This window comes from Podarcis bocagei (genome assembly GCF_964188305.1).
Source record: "Podarcis bocagei genome assembly, chromosome: 10".
NCBI lineage: Eukaryota > Metazoa > Chordata > Lepidosauria > Squamata > Lacertidae > Podarcis > Podarcis bocagei.
In genome coordinates, this window is record NC_138135.1 from 21512821 (window position 1) to 21533329 (window position 20509).

The 20509-nt window shown below is 42.8% G+C and overlaps 1 protein-coding gene across 3 annotated transcripts in view; it reads left to right on the forward strand.

Annotated features, from left to right (window-relative positions):
• Window positions 1-20509, forward strand: part of NINJ2 (ninjurin 2) — a 46781-nt gene that overhangs the window by 13431 nt on the left and 12841 nt on the right. The window contains exon 1 of one of the 3 annotated variants that reach the window (XM_081210480.1): window positions 15153-15218. The exons of the other annotated variants lie outside the window; for them this stretch is intronic. The gene's annotated coding sequence lies outside the window, so the exon portion shown is untranslated. Of the gene's footprint in view, window positions 1-15152; window positions 15219-20509 lie in introns of those variants that run through there. 3 annotated transcript variants of the gene reach the window in all.

Here is a 20509-nt window from a genome sequence, read left to right on the forward strand (position 1 = left end):
TCCAGCAGGAGTGTTAAAATATGCTATCAGGACCGTCCAGGTCAGACCTCAAAATATTGTTGAACTACAGCTCCCATTGCTCCTCATTGTTGACAGTGTTGGCTGCAACTGATGGGAGATGAATTCCAACAACATCTGGAGAACCAGATTTCTCACCTCTGTTCTAGGCAGTGATACAGCTAAGTAACTTCAGATCATGAATTTATGACCCTCCTTTTTTGATGGTCCTGTTTAATACTTCAGTTGTGAAGCACACAGTTCACATTTATCTTCTCTTCCCCACTGGAGCCTCCAAATCTGTGCTTTGCTGCCCCCAGTGGTGAGGTATTTGAGGCCTGGACAACTGAAAGCTTTCCAGGGTGATTATGTCCTCTCAGGTTTCAGAACGACTCCACCTCTCCAGGCAGCCCATCGGTTTCCCCTGACCAGGGCAATGAAGACAGTAATTCTGCTTATTGCATAAATAATGCAGTCTCTTTTCTGTATGGTCCTTTGCACAGCTTGAGTTTGAGGCTGCTGCTTTTTAATCTGAAATACTTTTTGTATGTCAGAGTCTAAACAGAGTAATGTTATATTTGCAGGAGAAAATAAAGTTCTGTATTGTTTGATGGGGGGGGGGCAACCGGGACCACAGATGGTCCCTAGTGGCATTCTGGTTTTCTTTGGGACTTTTCTTATTCGTGAAAACGAAATATTTTAATTTTTTTTTAGTAAAGAGGTCTCTTGTCTGGCCTTCCAGTACCGTTTCCAAAATCCTGAGGCCAGATTTCAGTTCTAACCCATGCATAAGCAACTGTTTCTCTGTACAATGTGCAGGACAGATCTCAAAATGTCTGTTTCTTGGTGTCTTTGAAATTTGAATCAAGCACCTTTTGTACTGCCAGGGGTTGGCTGGTTTGAAATTTGAGTAAATTTGTTTGTTGAGTTGTCTTGAAATTTGAATAAAGCAGGTTGCTTACCATCAGGAGTTAAAGCCACCCATTATGTAACTCCCACCGAAGCTAATAGATTTATTCTAGGGATTAATTTAGCCTCCAGGGTGACAATCAGGCTGAAGAATCTTGTGACAACAGGCTCCATCATGACTGCATTCTTGTGGGGCGGGAGGAACAACTTCTTCATTATCTATGTCTCCATAAGCAGCAGAAGAGCAAACCAATTCTCAGCACAAGCCTCTGTGTTTTTCCTCAGAAGTAAGTCCCGTGGAGTTCAGTGGGACTTCCTAAAGGAAACATTTGCGGCAGGCATGGGGACTCCTGAGGACAGCCTTCCAGGGACCACATTCTGTCGGTGGGTGGGGCTAGAGGGGAAAATGGGCGGGGCAACAGATGCAACACTTACTTTTTGTACAGCTATATTTCAGCAACAGCATCAGCAACAACAATTTATTATTTCTACCCCGCCCATCTGGCTGGGTTTCCCCAGCCACTCTAGGCGGCTTCCAACAAAATACTACAATACAATAGTCCTTCAGATATTAAAAGCTTCCCTAAACAGAGCTGCCTTCACAAAACACAACACAAAAGCCAGAGGGTTCTCTGCACACACCCTTCTCTCTATTCTGGCAAGCAAGAGGCTTTAATCACAGTTCAGCAACACATTCCTGCCAGGCAACACAATGAGAGTGTGAAATAAGGAAGGTGTGGGGAGAGAGGGTGAGGTGTGAGGAGGGATTTGGCCTGGGAAGAACCCTCATAGAGAGACGTGGAGGGCCACATTTGAACCCTGAGCTTCCCTGCCACTGGTGTATAGCAGAAGCTAATCTAGTATTGGGCCAGCCTTGTGTTTCTTGGCCAAAGCAGGATTTGAATTCTGGTCTCCCAGGCCAACAGTTGAACCACTGCTCCACCATTCAGCTGGCATTGAGAAGGAGAGCATGATACTGTGCAGCTGAAGAAGAGACATCACTATGTAACTGCTGTAATGGGAGCTGGTGATGCCTGGGTCCTTTGCATTGAGTGGCACCATTTTTCTGTTGAAAGCCTATGAGTCAGCACAGCTGCAGAGAGACCAAGAATGAAGGGGCAGCTCAGAAAAACAAGGTCAACTGACACAGGCAAAATAAACATACACATCAGGGCAGGACACAAACACCCCCTCTCCAGCCCGCCCTGGTTTGTTTATCTTTTTAATCTTTATCTTTAAAAAAAACCCACAAAAAACACACCACCACTATACGTCATTATCCCGTGCTGGTTCTTTTCTCATTGGCTTTGGGGCCTCTCTGAGAGAAGGTACGAGCCACGAGGATCCCTGGCCTATTTAGCAATATTTTAAAAGGTTAGTCCAAATAGCAAACAAGACAGCTTGATCCACACACAGCAAAAGTCGCAGAAGGGATAAGACAGGGAGCTGTGCCCTTCAGCTCCACGAATATGAATAGGCACTAAAGCACGCTTAACTTTCTGCTGATTGCATTATGGGGATGTTATCCTCAGCACGTAACTAAAGTGGTGAAAATAACGCCCACATAGGTAGCTGCAATCTGTAGGTTAAGTGCACTTTGAGGCCCATTTAAATCAATGAGATTGAAGGCCACAATTAATTGTCCACATACCATCAGTTTCCTGCATTACTCTCTGCCTCTGTTTTTAATAATAATTTTATTATATGTACCCCACCCTAATTGCTGCGAATCACAAGTGGAGAGAACAGCCCATTACATCAAAGTTAAAGTGAGGAAGCATTTGTCCATGGCAGGATTTCTCCACCAGCATGAAATTACTGGCCGTGGGGTGGTACGGTTTAAGACTAGAAGGCCAGGCTTCAGGGAGATTAAGCATGCTCCTCCAAACAGAAACTAGTTGGGACTTCAAATAAAATGTTTTGAGGAGTTAGACCTTTAAGAAAAAAATTAAATTTCTGATTCCCTGCTCACTTAAAGAACTAATGGGGTTTATACAGGACTTTCTCAAATTAATCTGTTTTGAGTGCTGGCAAAAGAACAGATCCTCCACAGCCTGTTTTGTATGGAATATGGTGGTTCAAGACAAGAGGATAAAAAAAAAAGGTTAACGTTTGTAAGAACCTGGAGAAAAATGGTTCTGTTGGAAATATTTCCCCAGCATGATAATAGATTTCTTTTTTAATGGCTTGGTATGCACATAATGCTAAGCCATGGTTTACATAAACCAAGGTTTATAAACAAGCAGCAAACAATGGTTTAGGAGTGTGGCTTTTTCATGGTTAAGAAACCATAGTCAAGACACTAGGGCAAGTTTGGATGATCAAATTAAACCTTGGTTTACTAAATTAAATCATGGTTTATAAACCATGGCTTCGTCTTATGTGTGAACCTGATCAGTGAGTTGGAAGGAACTCTGGTCATGCCAAAACAAAGCATTTGTCCCTTGCTCCTTTCTTTTTCTCATATGCCAGAACTGAGCCCTTTCAGATCTTGACTTAGTACAAATTAATTCCACCCAACATATCCCTCCAATGGCTAGTCAGATCTCCAGGACTTAGTGGTCTTTTGGGCACTGCTTTCTCCCTGCCAGTAGCGATTTCACTTGACAGAGTGGATTTTTTGAAACTCTAGGAACTGGGCCAGCTTCGTGGTGAGCTCAGGTATTTACGCTTTGGGTGGGGAGAGCTTTCATTTGAATGGGTCACTTTAAAGCTCTTCCTCCAGGCTCATTTTCACAATGTATAAACAAGGAGTGTTCTGGCTCCGGTGGAAGCAGCTGACTTCACTGTTCTGGCCAGCTGCAGGGAAAGGTGTTGCTCCAGCAGCCATCAATGTAGAAAGGATATAGAGGGAGGGAAAGACACATGATGATGTTGCTGTTGAGCCAGAGAGAAGCGGCATGCTCAGTTTTGACCTGAGAACATTTTATACAAGCAAAAGGCTTGTCATTGTGACAGGCAGGGATGTGAATTGAACAGGAGACTGGGGAGGTTACAAGGCACTGTGCACTTTGCAGAAATTCTGTAAACTGGGCTATCTTCACTACACTGAGTGCAATTTCATGTTTGTCTTTGCTTTTAAAATTATTATTTTTAAAAAGCCATGTGAGAGTGAGTGGGAAACAGGTTCAAGGCCATGGCATGCAAGAAATGGGAGACAATCCCCTCTATGCTTCCTTCCTGGAAAATAAATCCCTTTTCCCTGAAGCTGCTTATTTTGTCCAGGTGGGAAGCTACTCTTGGCAGCAAGGTAGGCTCTGAACAGTAGACATTTCAGATCCACAGTGAAATACACTGCAAAGTATTGCAAGATCTAGTAAAGCTGGCATTCAGGGCATTAGGCGTGCGTGTCGTAGGGATGGAGATTATTTTGTTAATTTTGGAACAGTCACGAGCAGGCAAGTGGACACAATGGTGTAGGAAATGCCAATTGTTATGACAGCTCATAGTTTGAAAGCAGCTGGAGTGATCTGAGGCAAGGCCCTTGCAGAATACATTTTAATAGTTTTAACCTTCCTGAGGAGTTCCTATAAAAACAAGGCTGCATGTTGCCAAGTTCAAGGGCAGAGGAAAAGATCAGGAAAGATCCTGCTAAATAAACAGATATCCTCCTGACTGGCAGGGTACCTTATCTCTGTAGGAATCTAGAATGGTGGAGGTTTGTTATTATTAATAAAAGTCATCTTGTTAATAATAATAGTTTAATGTATTAAGGTAAACAAAGTTTCCCCCTTGCTTCTTGATTATATATATCTATATATAGATATTGTACTGGACAGTAATGATATAAGGACACTCCCTAGATTGTGTGATGGAAAGTTGAATGTGTTCATAAGCTTATGCATTTGGTGATGATGCAGATTGCTGCCCACAAAATCTCATAAGCCTTGATGGATCAGACCAAAAGCTCACCTGGTCCAGCATGCTGTTCTCCTAGTGATTTAAGGCTGATTTAAAGAAACATGGGGCAAGTGGGCCAAAACCTAAATGTGACCAGGTCAGAGAGAGTGGGATTGGCACTCACCTACCCAGCTATATGGTCATGTCTCCATATATATTCTTCTCACGGGTGACCATGGTCCCTACTTACAGAATATGACCCTCTATTTTGAAAAACTATCAGAGGTCAGTGCAGTTTTTGAAAATGTCTTCTGTTTTAAGGGCTGTCAAATTGAAATATAAAGAAGCCTAAGAAGACAGAGTACAGTGGTACCTGTACAGATGCTTCAGGTTACAGACTCCGCTAACCCAGAAATAGTACCTCGGGTGAATAACTTTGCTTCAGGATGAGAACAGAAATTGCGTGGCGGCAGGAGGCACCATTAGCTAAAGTGGTACCTCAGGTTAAGAACAGTTTCAGGTTAAGAATGGACCTCCAGAACAAATTAAGTTCTTAACCTGAGGTGCTACTGTAATTGGGCCTTCAAGTTATCAATTAACAGTGAGAACCTGGACAGCAGACAGAGAAAGCACTCAGGTCACCTGCTCACACTGTTAGGGTGAGATGTACCGTATTTTTCGCTCTATAACACGCACCAGACCATAACACACACATAGTTTTTATAGGAGGAAAACAAGGAAAAAAATATTCTAAATGAAATAGTGAATATATGATTTTTGTGGTTCATGCTGTGGCTACAGACATGTGATCTGACAGTGAGTTTGGAGTAGCCCAATGCAAAAATCCTGAGGATCCATGTGGATCCATGCTTTGTAACCACGGAGGAGGGAAGGAAGGGGAACCATAGATCCTCTGCTCATGACTGCAGCAGATCCCCCCGCCACCCGCAGGCATTCGCTCCATAACACGCACAGACATTTCCCCTTACTTTCTAGGAGGAAAAAAATGAGTGTTATGGTGCAAAAAATACGGTACTTTTTTATTTATTTAAATTATACGAATTCTTTCTAAATTTGCATAAATTACCTTCATGCAAATCAGTGTCCTCATTTTTTTGGTGAGACATCTCTTTTGACAATGTTCAACCCTTTTCTCATCATATGGCTGGTATCTTATTAATAATCATATATTACCCATGATCACAGAATTATAGTGTTGGAAGGGACCCCAAGTGTCATCTAGTCCAACTCCCTGAAAGACTCCTTGACAGATGACCATTCACCCTCTATTTAAAGATCTCCAATGAAGGAGAGTCCACCACCTTCTGAGGCACACCATTCCACTGCCAAGCAGCTTTTACCATCAGAAAGTTCTTCTTAATGTTTAGACAGGGTTTTTTTTTGTAATTTTCATTCATTGATACAGTTCCTACTTTCTGGAGCAGCAGGAAACAAGCTGTTTCATCTTCCCTGGGATAGCCTTTCAGGTATTTGAAAATGGCTATCATATCCACTGCTATTTTTCTAGAAAAAGAGGTGCCAGAACTCACCACAAACACCTTACTTGTTCCCTTAGAATGTCAATGGCACCCACCTGAGAGCTGCCGGAACTGAGTTCCAGCTGGGGGGGAAAGCCCTGATCATATCACCAGTCATTCTTCTCTTCTCTAGGCTAAACAATTCCTCATAAAGCTTGATTTCCAGAGTCTTTTTCATCTTGGTTGCTCTCTTCTGCACATATTCCAGCTTCTCAATATCCTACTTAAACTGTGGTGTCCAGAACTGGGTGCAGACCCCTGGTGTGTTCTGACCAAGGCAGAATAGGGTGGTACTATTACTTCCCTTGATCTGGACACTATACTTCCGTTGATGCTTCTGAGTAGAAAACCAGCCACATGTTTTAGCAGGTCAAGGAAATAACAGTGTGGCAACAATACTGTTGAAATGAACACACGACTACCAGTTGCAAAGATTGCGACAGCTATGACTGAGAGATAAGCAAACGCCAGGGATGAAGAAATAGTCATCCATGGTGCCTGCGGTACTAGGGATGAGAGAACCTGTCAATCTTAGTTTCTTTCAGTTTCTCATTTTTCCTGTCTTATGCTCAATTCTCCACAAATGTCTTGTCATTTTTTTTTCATCTTCATGAAAATTCACCAGTATTTTAATGCAAATTTCTCTGGGCATTTTTGCCTAATAGACACATTTTTGCAAACAAATTCCCCATAATATATTGCAGTAGGAAGCATGCAATTTTCACTAATATATACCCTAGCATATATTTTTTTGGTAAATATTACTTGCCTGGAAAATTGCATTTCAAAATTTGGAGAAGTGTGAATTTCAAAGGATGATTGTGTTTCATTTTCTGTATTTATTTTGGAAAGTGTAAATTAGGTCAGTTCACCTTTAAATACAAACTAAATTAAACCCCTCTCCCATTTTTCGCCAAAACAAAGTTACTTTATTATCTGAAAAGAAATGACATACACCCAGGCTTAACAGGCTAGGAGTTTCTGTATGTTGTTTCTTTGCTAATTCCTGTTTAATTGCATCTTTTTCCTCTCCTTGCTACCCTTCAGCTGTTGCTACTCCTTTCCTAGGATAATCCCTTCGCAATTCAGGAATAGCCACCATTTCACCAGATATGTACTCTGCCCCTTCTTCTGTCCCTCTGTTTGCTTTAGATAGTTTCTGGAATTGGCATGCATATTATCATTATGATGGTGGTGCATATTGCAGTAGGAAGCATTAAAATCTAAAATTGAAATGTTGTATTCTCACTATTCAACTGATCTCATATAAGAGGGGCTGCCTGGGGATGGGGAAATCTGGGTCAAAAGGAAAGCTGTGTGGGCACTGGTGTTGTTTGAATTTCAGTTCCATGGGACACAGAGTTGGCCTTATTTTTCTAAGCATTACTGAGTACAAAATGCATCTTTGAAATAAAGTGTTGCTTGAATGATGAGAGGCGAAGTAAACAAAGACTCGTGCTTCATTGTATTCATGCTTTTGCAGTATTCGTCCATATCTCTGACTTGACCAGTTCATGCTTCCAGTGACCTGTCTGTCTGTTGATTAAAGTTATATAAGAGAGAATTAAGGTTATGAGCTTTAGAACATCCTGTTCAGGGCAGCATGCAACATTAGACTATGTATGTATTAAAATGAGACAGCAATAATGTTGGCATTTCTCTTTCTTTGCTGTTAAAACATTCAAATCATGTTAAATCGGTCCTTGGTGAAGACTGTGAAGGATGTTGTGGGGAAAACAAGGAGAAGCTGAATGCATTGTGCATGGCAGGAGGAAGCACTTTAGCAGGATAGTCAACGAATGTTATGTTATGTTATGTTATGTTATGTTATGTTATGTTATGTTATGTTATGTACTAAGCTTGGATCCTAGAACAATAGACAAGTAGGATCCTAGAATGCAACAACTGATTGGCTTGCAGGAGAAGACCAATCAGGCTCCAGGAGGAAGTTAATCAGCCTATTAGGCTGGTAGGATCGTAGAATGCAACAACTGATTGGCCTGCAGGAAAAGACCAATCAGGCTCCAGGAGGAAAGCAGAATCAGCCAATCAGACGGGGGACTCATTGTGTAAATAATGTATACAAAAGCCTGAGGTTTGGGAGGCAGTTCAATCACTGTTTTACAAGCTGCAATAAAGAGCATGAAATATACTCTGAGTATATTTCAGAATCCATGTTTTTAGACAGCATGATCTTAACAGTTAATTGATTCACTCTGTTGCTTGCTTGCTTTCCCACTTCCTCGAGTGGTGACAAATTCCTTGGGCAGCGCTACCCAGGCTTGGCCTCCTTTAGATGAGAGAGCACTGAAGACTTGCACTGTTTTTGCAATGCTTGCTTCATTTACAAATATAGAAACAGCGTAAGTGGATGCAAACAGTCAGCAGGCACTCTTAGAAGGCAGCAGATCTGCCCTATAATCACATCAGGTCCTCAGAGAGGCCTTCAGCCTTTAACCAACTCACATAGCCTTACCTCTTCCAAATTACAAACACACACACACACACGGAGAGCGCTGCCCCACAGTGCTGAAATCAATGAGAAGGTGAGGCAGAGTTCTGTTGGTCAGACTCAGAATAGATATGGAGCTTTGGTTCAAAGCCACTGCCTGGGTAGTAAGGCCCTGTGAGTGCAATGGAACTTACTTGTCTCACAGTAAGAGTGCATGGGAGTGCCCATGCTCTCTGATGCACATAGAGTTCTTGTGTCTGTACGGATCTCCATTCACTTCCATGGAAGGAGATGATCCAAATTTGCATGCATAGATCAGCTCCCTACATGGAAATGATAGACTTAGCAACAGAATTCTGTATATACACCAGACCTGATATTTTAAATTTTAAGCATATATGCTGTTTTGCTAAAGATGGGTCTCAGCATACAGCCTACTCCCCCCCCCCAAAAAAAACCCCTCATAAGACTACGTATGTATATTTGTATAAGATGCAGGACAAGGATGTGGAACCTCTCAACCTCCAGATGTTGCTGGACTTCCATCAGTCTCAGCCAGCATGGCCAATCAACAGGCACTATGGGTGTCAGTCCAACAACATGTGGAGAACCCCAGGTTTTTCATTTACATCTATCCATTTAAGTTGAAGGTGAAAGAGCTACTGCTACTGAAACTAGACTGCACTTTGAGGGTTGTTTGCTCCAATTTCACACGTGTAAAAATCATTGTCTTTTCGGATAGAGATATTCCAAATTACAACCTTAAGTAAATTAGATCTTCTTAAACAGCTACAACTCAAATCATTTTAGTCTTTTTTTATTAAAAAAAAAGGGGGGGGGAGAAATGCAACCATTTTCCATTGCCAAGGTGATCACATGCAAAAACTAACTTTTCCCCTCATGATTTTTTTTCAGTGTTCGGAGAAAAAAATGTTGCTGGAATGTGAATCAAAGATCTGGGTACTTTCCAACAGTCCACACTATGAAGGATTTTGGCAATGGGAATGGGCTGTTGGTTTCAGTGAAAAGTAACAGATGCAAACTGCAGCTCCATATGGATGATGCCCTTAAGAGTTTCCAGTAACTCCTCCAGCACCACTGGCAAAGGGCAGTTATTGGTCTGAATCCTAGGAGCAGACAAAGTTTGGCTTTCACTGTAGTAGGAATAAGTGCATCATGCGGTAGATTCTCCCCCCCCCCACCGAATTGTTCAATTAACTACTGGGGAAACTTGCAATGGGGAATTGAAAGTGGAGATCGCTTGCAGATGTCATCTTGGAGGCAATATTTGACTGTGCACATTGTTTTTCAAAACTTCCTTCCAAGAAGCAGCAGTCTTCGGTTTCCACTCCACAATGATGGAGAGTACACTGCCTTGCTCATGTAAAATAATAATGATATGAATATGAAGTGAGAGACGATTTCCTCTTGACCTACTTCCTAAGCAGCGCTCAGTCAGTGCTCTTTGGTTTTGGGAAGGTAAAACAAAACCAGAAAAGAAAAAGCACCACCCACCCACATTTCCCAGGCTCCATGTGTTGCTTGGTGCCAACCACACAGCCAGTTACTTACTCCTGATAGGCAGTTTCCTTAACAATTTCCTTTCATCTTCTGGCAACACCCAAAGTGACTCGCCAGACTGGTTGTTTGACTTTCAGGTCCAAACTAGATGAAGTGACAGCGGGTCCATTTGCTTAAACCCAACTCTGCTTTGTTCATGCTTTAAATCAGTGGTGGCCAAACTTGGTCGTGAACTTTAAATGTGCTTTAAGTGTATGATGCAGATGTGATAAGAGAGAAACTGATACAGTGGTACCTCGCAAGACGAATGCCTCGCAAGACGAAAAACTCGCTGGACGAAAGGGTTTTGCGTTTTTTGAGCTGCTTCGCAAGACGAATTTCCCTATGGGCTTGCTTCGCAAGAGGAAACGTCTTGCGAGTTCTTGCGAGTTTGTTTCCTTTTTCTTAAAGCCGCTAAGCCTCTAATAGCCGTGCATCGCAAGACGAAAAAACCGCAAGACGAAGAGACTCGCGGAACGGATTAATTTCGTCTTGCGAGGCACCACTGTACTGCAAAGAGATAAGCCACAGGTGGGAGAAGGTTCAGCACCAACTCCCCTATTGTTCCTTTCACCGTCCAAATTGGACTCTCCTCCCCTTTGCTAAGTGATTCAGGCAGATCCAGAATTGATCCTCAGACATAAGCACATCCCTCCTGTAGAAGTAAACCATGCCTTAATTTCATACATTTGCACATCAGAACATTGGACTTCCATTGTGAAGGAAGTGGAGAGGATCAGCATTGCAATGCAGCATTGCTTTCCTGTAACAGCTCTGAATCATGCTCAGAGACTGCATTCCTGTGGGGTGAATTGTGGCGAGTGCTTTTCAGAAGTCAGTGTCTTTCCACTGCACTGTTCACATATGCCAGGCATAGGCAAACTTGGCCCTCCAGATGTTTTGGGACTACAACTCCCACCATCCCTAGCTAAGAGGACTAGTGGTCTTAGATGATGGGAGTTGTAGTCCCAAAACAGCTGGAGGGCCCACTTTGCCTATGCCTGACATGCATTTTATGCTCAGGGCCTACATTCTTTACTAGAAGAGTCATGTTATACAAAGTCATCCTAGGAGAGCCCCAATTTCTCTCTGCCCTACTTTCTAGAGAGGAAGTAGTTCTTCCCTTTCCTTGTGGTGAACAGAGGCAATCTGGGACTAGAGCCCAACCCTTGTTCAATGGTAGTCATGTCATTTGTATGTAGAAGGTCTCAGGTTCAATTCGTGACATCTCCAGATGAGGCTCGAAATGTCTCCAGTGTGAAACCCTAGAGACAGCTGCTGTGCTGGATCAATGAATGAAGTGACTTACTGCCCTGGTTTGGTGTGGGGAAGTAGGGTTTTTTCCTGAACCTCCTGGCTGTGTCCTTCCGTTGAAAGACAGAGTGGTGTATAGGGATGGAGAAATCTATCTACTTTGGTTTCTCTCAGTTTCTCATTGTCCCAGTTTTAAGTACAGTTCTCCACATTTCCACATCAGCTCACAATTTTCTTTTGAAGTCCTCATGAAAATTCACCAGCATTTTAATGCAAATTTCTCCAAATATGCATGTTTGTTTACAGTGTTGCCTAATATATACATTTTAATTTTTTTGCAAATCAATTGCCCCTAATGTAATGCACCTTTGTTGTGTGTTACTTTCCGTAATGCAGGCACATAAGTCCATTTTGGCTCAACTGAAGAAGACGAAAAAATATGTTTCAACTGCCTGATCAGTTAGATATAGAAATAACTCTTTAAAAGTCCCATGCATTTCAGTGGAAATGAAATTTAAGCAGACTGTTATCCCAACTTCAAAGTGCTTAACTTTGGCTAGATTTCCAAATAATAGTTGGGCAGATGACAAGCCCTCACACTTTCTAGATTCGCTTAGAATTTATATGCCACTTCCCCACAAACAATGCTCCTCAAAAGCAGCTCACAGTACATATAATCAACCAAAATTGATACTCCTCACTTGCTTGAGTGTCAATAAGACCCAAGGGCCGGTTTCATTTGGAGGAGAGAGTGCTGGAGATTCATGGCATTTTTGCAATGCTTTGTATATAACTACAGCCCTACAGACTTCTCTATCTAGCTCTTGGGACACTCCCCAGGCCGAAAATCCTCTCTGGACTGCACCTCTGCTTTCCACGCTGCCACCCTCCATAGCTGTCAACTTTTCCCTTTTCTTGCGAGGAATCCTATTTGGAATAAGGGAATTTCCCTTAAAAAAAGGGAACAGTTGACAGCTATGCCAGCCTCACTGGCCTGCTTTATGCTTTTCTGTATCAAAACTCGGGTGAGGGGAAAAGATTTATTTATTTATTTATTTATTTCATGAAATTAATACACTGTCTGATTATTTTTTTAAAAAAACCTAAAAGTGATTTACAAAAGGAACAAAACAATCAGGTTATCAGTAAAAAACAGTTCAAAAGACTCAAACAATAACAATTCAAATCAGTGCTAAACTAAAAACAGATTAAAACACATGTCAATGTTTTATATATCTTAGTAGGCTTGCTTAAACAAAAAATGTGGGGGTTTTTTGCAGGCAGCGAAAAGAGTACAGTATAATGAAGGCACCTGTCTGGTGGCAATAGACAGGTGGGTGCTGTCGCACAAAAGTGTGGGAGCTGCCACACGAAAACAAGGTTGATTTCTTGTATCTGTGCTACATCTGCCCTCGGTTGCTCCAAGGGACGTGGAGTGGTGGAGACATCCAAGATGGTGGCTTAATTTTTCAAAGCACATGCCAGCTCCTCTACCAGCACATTAATGTGCCCCAATCCAGCATGTAATTTGATAATTGTTGCCTCAAGCTGGATCCTCAAGCTGCTTGTATGTTCTTCGTGGCTTGGTTTTCCTGTGTTTCTTCTTTTCTAGTGCTGCTAGGATCCTAATATAGGTTTTCATGCAGCACAGAATGATCACATCCAAGAGCCTCGTTAGTGTATGTATTTATATGGGCAGGGTAGCTCTCAGTCCTTGATAAAGCTGTGGTCCTTTGCTCTAAATAAGTTGCATTAAGTGTCTGGAAATATAAATGAACATTTTTTGTTGGTTTCTGAACTCTTAACCTCCATCCTTTCAAGTCCTAATAATAATACAGGTTGCCTCTGAATTACACAAATGCACTTTTGTGGTTTCTTGCAGGAGTGGGATATATTATCCTGATAACATATGACCCCTTTTAGGCGTTATCACATCTAATCCATAATGCACTGGAAATCTGCCGGTGCATTAGGCCGACAAGGATGGAGAGCAGATGATTAATGCACTAGGAAAGATTACTCAGGGGGGGGGGGGGGGCAGAGAGCAAGCTCAGTGTAGATTTACCTCCCAGCACCACCTGCTGGTTAGCCCATGTGTTTGCTTTTAGAAATAAGAATACAATAGAATAATGGAAAGGGGAAGAGAACAATACAGAGAAGGCAAAGATAGAAGAAAGAGTGAGAAGGAGAAAAAGAGACAGGCTTAAGGAAAAGGGCATATTAAAGACAGAAAAGGCAGGTTAGTGACATGGTGGAAGAATATAAAATTACACATGGTGCATAAAAAGTGGACGGAGAAAAGTTTTTCTCTTGGCATAACACTAGAATCCAGGACATCCAATGAAGCTGAATATTGGAAGATTAAGGACAGGCAAAAGAAAGTACTTCTTCACACGGTGCATAGGTAAACTGTGGAACTCACTGCCACAGGAGGCAGTGGTGGCCACAAACGCGGATGGCTTTAAAAGAGGGTTAGAGAAATTTTGGAGGAGGAGGCTATCAATGGCTGCTAGCCATGTTCTGCTTCTGCTGTTGGAGGCTGCATGCTGCTGAATGTCGGTTGCTGGGAGTCACAAGTGGGGAGAGCCCAGTTGCACTCAGGTCCTGCTTTGGGGCTTCCCACGGGCATCTGATTGGCCCCTTTGAGAACAGGAACTTACTAGATGGACCTTTGGCCTGATCCAACAGGATTCTTCCTATGTTCTTAAGGTCTCATGTTTCAGGTGGTGTTAGAGGCTGACCCTACTATGATTAAAGCCCACCAGTTTAAAGCAAACTTGGACTCCATTGCACACTCCTTGCTGTACTCCCAACGGTAGAAGTATGTTCTGTATCTGCTCTTCCTGAGTTATTCTGGAGGACTTGCAGGAATGCTGCTGCTGCTGCTGCACTACCCCATGCATCAGCTGTTAGGCAGGGAGGCTGAACAGCTCAAACGAAGCCCCGCTGAATCTCCAATCTCTTTCGGGCTTCCTCCACCCTCACGGACGTCCTCTTTGGGCTCTGGGTGGGGGTGTCTTCTTGCGAGCCCCACGGACTCTCTAGCTCTCTTCCGCCATTTCCTGGTATGGTTTTGTTTATTTATTTATTTCATGGTGCCATACGTATACGTGATCACATGCGAGTCGACCACACATAAGTGGGGGCCTGCATATGTACTGCATCATAGGTCACATGTACACACATTCCACATACAGAAGGACGACAAGCAAACTTAGTGGGACAGTGTGTATTGCACACTCATTTTTCTTCCCCCAGCAACTGCTGCCTGAGGGGGCCACTGCACTCTGTCTAATTGTAGGGCTGGTCTGAGTGCGGAGTTTTTTTTAAAAAAATCAGCTGCTTGAAGAAAAAGACTGCCCATAGATTGTTCCATTCTCCTGCCTCACATAATTCCTTTTGCTGATCTCCCTGTCAGGCAGATCACATGGACAGGCAGCAACTTGAGAAATGGTTCAGGGAGCATTGCATTAAGGTTTCTATGGTGCAAGTGCCATGAAAAGCATCACTCATTTCAGAATGGGTCAAGAGTTTATACACTGGGTATATCTTGATTTTCCAGTTGTGTAAGAAACATATATCTCTCTGCTTGACAACAGGTACATTCCAGGGCAAGCCCATGCCTTTCGCTGGAGACATTCTCACTTTCACATTTGCCCACCAAAGAGGTAAAAGGGATATATTTCATTCGACCAACTAGTATGTGTGTGCTCTTAAAAAACAACCTTAGAAATAGTTGAAGTTTATGAGGATTTTCAGGAGTAGGTATTCACAATACAAAATAAAGGCAAAACAGGTTCATACAGGTCCCTAGCTATTATTGTGTGGCAACTTTGTGAGGGGGCTGCAGTGTTGATTACATTTTCTGTAGTCCAAACCAAAGATATAATTAAAAGTGTAACATATCTTGCCTCAGTGGCCAAAAATGCAGCAATTAAGGGCCTACCAGAATGACAGATCTTTAGGCAAACTGCCCATAATTTCTATGTCACATCTTTGCAAGCGAGGAAATGTTCCACTTTTGCAGAAGGCATTAAAGAATTGTCTATTTTTCTGTAACTATAGAGATTGAATGTAAAATATCCCCAAAAAACCCATCTGAATAAAACAAAGAGGCCTATCAGATGTCTATATGGGAATCCCACAAACAGGCCATAAAGGCAACATCCTTCTCCAGAAGCTACGTGTATCTTCATTTCCCCCTGATAAAGAAAGATACCATCATAATGCATAAGAAAGGCCTTGTTTCAACAGGCCAAAATCCCATCTAGTCCAGTACCCTGTTCTCACAGTGGCCAACCATAGAATCATAGAGATGGAAGATACCCCAAGAGGTCATCTGATCCAAACCCCTGTAATGCAGGAATCATGGCTGAAGAATCCATGATGGGTTGCCATTCAACCTCTGTTGAAAAACCTCCCACGAATGAAAGCCTGCCACCTTCTGAGGCCATTGAATTGTAGGGTTGGAAGGGAACCCCAAGTCCAACCCCTTGCAGCTAAGGCAAGTCCCAGTGTGGTGTAGTGGTTAAGAGTGGTGGACTTGTAATCTGGTGAACCGGGTTCGCGTCTCCGCTCCTCCACATGCAGCTGCTGGGTGACCTTGGGCCAGTCGCACTTCTTTGAAGTCTCTCAGCCCCACTCACCTCACAGTGTGTTTGTTGTGGGAGAGGAAGGGAAAGGAGAATGTTAGCCGCTTTGAGACTCCTTAGGGTAGTGATCAAGCGGGATATCAAATCCAAACTCTTCTTCTCCTGGGATGCTTGCAAGCGGAGCCTGAATGCAATAGCATTCTCCCCGCTTGTGGGCCCCAGCAACTTATATTTAGAGGCACACTGTGTTCAGAGGCAATGGAAACAGCAGCAGCCCTTTTTGGTACTTTTGGTAAAAGTAGTGGTCAAAACATGCCAAGCAACTTCCATAGTTAAATTGTAGCTTTCAAGCTACTTCTTTCTTTTGAAAGAACTGGTTTTTAAAATAAATATTCTTAAGTAGTTCTCAAGATGACATGCTAGGACATCTTAATAGTCACAGGTAGTCACTAGATTATCACAGGGTCCTCTCAGCATGAGAAAAGGACCTACCCCAAAATTTCTGCTCTCTTCTGCACAAATCCATTACTCTTTTGTTCTGGATGAACCATTGATCTTGGACCTAAATTTCACAGAAAAGCTCTTCAAATTGGGACCATAACTGTGGGTAAGACGGGAACTACTTGAACCTCAGATGTAAAGGCCATTTATGTTTCTTAAACTTGGCTCTTAGGATTTTGGGGCATAAGCATGCAATCCTGGGAAACTAGTTACCTTTACACTTTTATATTTGTAAGAATAATTATGCACTTATTCCTGTGCTTCCCTACTTCTCTTCAATTTTTAATACATGCCTCCCCCTCCGCTTCCTGCTAACCTACTTTTAATTTCAGGGTCTTTCTAATTTGATTTCTTTTCCTACCTTAAGCACTGTTGGTGAGGAATCCGCTGTGGTTACAAAATAGGAGTGAGTCAAATATATAGAGCTTCTGTGTCCTGGTTTTTAAAATAATTATTCTAAGTAATCCTCCTTGTACACATGACACTTCTCATCTTGGAAAGGGTTTCCCCTGGGAGCTACTGTATATGAAACTGCATTAGCAAGTCGCAAGAGCTTCTGCAAAGCAGTTTTTAGGCTCATGTTCATTTGAAGTTACTTTAACATCAAGAAAATGGGGCTTCATCAAGCAAAGAGAAAAAATATTTCTTAATGCCACCTCTCAGCATTGCTAAGCATCAATCAATATCAATCAGTGTTCAAGCTGATATCAGTTTCACACATTTTCATTTATAAGTGAATGCCAGTTTCACACATATTCATTCATTTCATCCTATTTCTGTATCAATCTGAGAATCTTTGTAAAATCATTCAGATTAAAATTCTTATTTTTACTGTGCACAAAATGTGCACTTATTTCACTCATTTTACTATAAAATACACTTGATATGCATTTTAGCCTAAATTATGTACTTTCATACCATCCTAAAACAAAAATGCACATTTTATATGCATTTTGTTTTTTGTTATTTTTTGAGCTGGGAATTGAATTGCAAAATTCAGAGATGGATGAAAACCAAAAGGCAATGGTGCTCCAATCCACACATTAGTCCAGGAACTGCAAATCAGGCTGCTTCACTTAAAAGTGAAATCTGAATGAAATCCTCAAGCAGCCCCACTGGCAATGACATCATTTGGGGCTTGTCCACAAATCATCATCATCATCATCACCTACCCATTTCTACTTGTTATTCCCAATCAACAATATGGGGGTGATAATGATTCATCTGACCATTATGTGCCGTATTAGCCTGAATATAAGCCGCATCTTTAAAATTCAAGGGGGGGGAAAGAAAAAAAGACAATAAAAAGACAATGTACCATATTGGCCTGAATATAAGCCGCTCCCTTAAAATTCCACAGGCACTGACACCCATTCCATTTTACCGTATGTCTCTTTCAGCAGTGATATTGTAAAAGCCAGTTTTGGTAAGGTCCCTAATTTAAGCCGTACTTTAACTTTTCACAGTCAGAATTTGGGGGGAAAGTGCAGCTTATATTCAGGCCAATACGGTACATTGTGTGTCTACCAAACCAATCAACTGCCCATTGACATCTATGTCTGATGTTCCTCTACACAAGGGCTTGGTTAACTGTCCTGTTCTCCTAACACCCTCAACAAACTGCAGTTCCCAGGACTCTTTGGAGAGGCCATGACTATTAAGAAGTTGTGTAGGAGTGATTTCAACTTACGGTGTGGCTATGACCCCAATGCCTCAAAATAGTGAGCAAGCTTTCAAGATATCCAGAGCTCTTTATCAGGCTGGAAGTTAAGCAAAGGTGTGTGGGGTGTGGGTGTGTGGCCAGCTTGGTGTTAAAACCACAACGTCTGCTTTGATCTGCATTAAGAGGAGCATCCTTAATAGGGCAGGCTTTCCTAGGTGCTACATGGTAGGTTTTAAAAAAATATATGGAGGTAGCAGAGTTTGAGGAGGCTTTGTGGAGTGTGCTGCACTTGATCTGACAGGCAAAGTTTCTGAAGGTTCCAAACAACCAGACAGCTGAGAAGCAGAATTGTGTTTCAATGTCAGCCAAAGGACAAGGGGGAGAGAGAGTGTGTGCACATCCACAAGAAATCTCCCCCCTCTGAGACTTTTGCAGGCCTGCTCCTTTCGTTCAAGAACAGTTGGCGTTGTCTCTTGTGGGCCACAGCAGGGAGGCAGGTTGCTCTCAAATAACTGTGCCACGAAAGGCATGTGTCGTCCTCATTCTTTGCTCATGCTGAGGTTTCCGCTTAATCTGCCTTTATTCACAGTGCGAGCTACCCAGTGTGTGCAACCTGTCCTAGCCACTCCTGGAGGTGAACCCTCACTTACACCAGCTGAGGAGATTAATTCATATTTTGGGCGGGTGAGACTTAGTTACTAAGATACCATCTCTGTAGACGCAGCACACGGGAAATGGCTTTACCCTAAAGGACTGTAAGTGCTACTAGAAAAGTGCCCACATCCAAACCAGTGAAGCATGTGGGATTTTGGAGATATATAGCCTATGCACTTAAAGTAGTAAAAAATAATAATAAAAGCAGCTTTTTCAGACTACCTTTAAAGTAAAATGGAAGCATTGTTTTTGCGATATGTGCAAGGGCATGTCCCAATATGAGACACCGGCCTGTGGAATGGGTTCAAGTAGGCCACAACGTTATTGGCGACAAGTGTGTGGGGTTGGCATGGCAACCTGCCCACTGTTTGAAACCACAACCAGCTCTCCTGGCGGACACACTCCTTGAGAGTTGCCTACACAGCAGCCCCCATTGTGGTGCAGACCAAGCATTTTGGGAACCAGCTAGCAGCCTGAGGTGAGCGACGTTTGGCCGGGCTGCCCTAAGTGAGGACTGTGGCCTGTTGTTGTGGCACTTCTTCAGTCGATGATCCTGCCCAAAGGCGTTTTCCACCACCGTTGTGACAGGAAATGTAACCCCTCACAATAACATGTTTCCATTTACTAAAGGAAAGTCGAAAACCTCTTGATTTTACTCCCAGCCAGTTGTAGCTGGACATAAAAATCCGTTCTGGCCTTGACAATCCATGATGAATGACATCCAAGGTAAAGGTCTGAAACCGAGGGTGGGTGAAGAAATCCCCACAGAGAAAGACTATGGTTGATGGGTGCCAGCTCTTTTAAAAACAATGCCAGCTTGCCACTTGTGGGCGATTGAATCTGGGACCTTCTGCATGCGAAGCAGATGTTCTGGCACCAAGCTGCAGTCCTACCCCATAATTTTCCAGGCCACTTTACTTGCTTGCTTATTGTGTTTACAGCCCACCTTTCCCCCCAAGAAGCTCAAGGGGGCATACGCGGTTCTTCCCATCCTCACAACAACCCTCTGAGGTAGGTTAGGCTGAGAGGCCCAAGGCCTTCCAACGAGCTTCATGGCCAAGTGTGGATTTGAACTTCTGTCTCTCAGGTCCTAGTCTGACACTCTAACCACCACGCAGAACTGGTTCTCATAGTTAAGCATAGGAACCGCCTTATACTGAGCCAGGCCACTGACCTACCTAGCCTTGCAGTGCACTGTCCACTCCAGCTGGCCGTGGTTCCCTGGTCTCAGGCACAAATCCTTCCCAACTTCGCTTCCTGAGATCAGTTTAACTAGAAATGCCAGGATTGGCACCTCCTGCATGCGAAGCATTCGCTTTACCGCTGAGCTTCTCATTGATGACACTCTGAGGGGTTAAGCACAAGCTTAACTCTCTGACTGAGCTCGGTTGAATGTAGAAGTGCTTAATTTTGGCTCAGTTGCACCTGTTGTCTTTGTAAGAGCATGCTTGGTTATCGCAGGCTATAGCATATCCAGAAATGTATAAATATAAATTAAAAAGGAATCTGAATCTGCATTAACGCTGAAGCGCCCCGATGATTCCCCCTG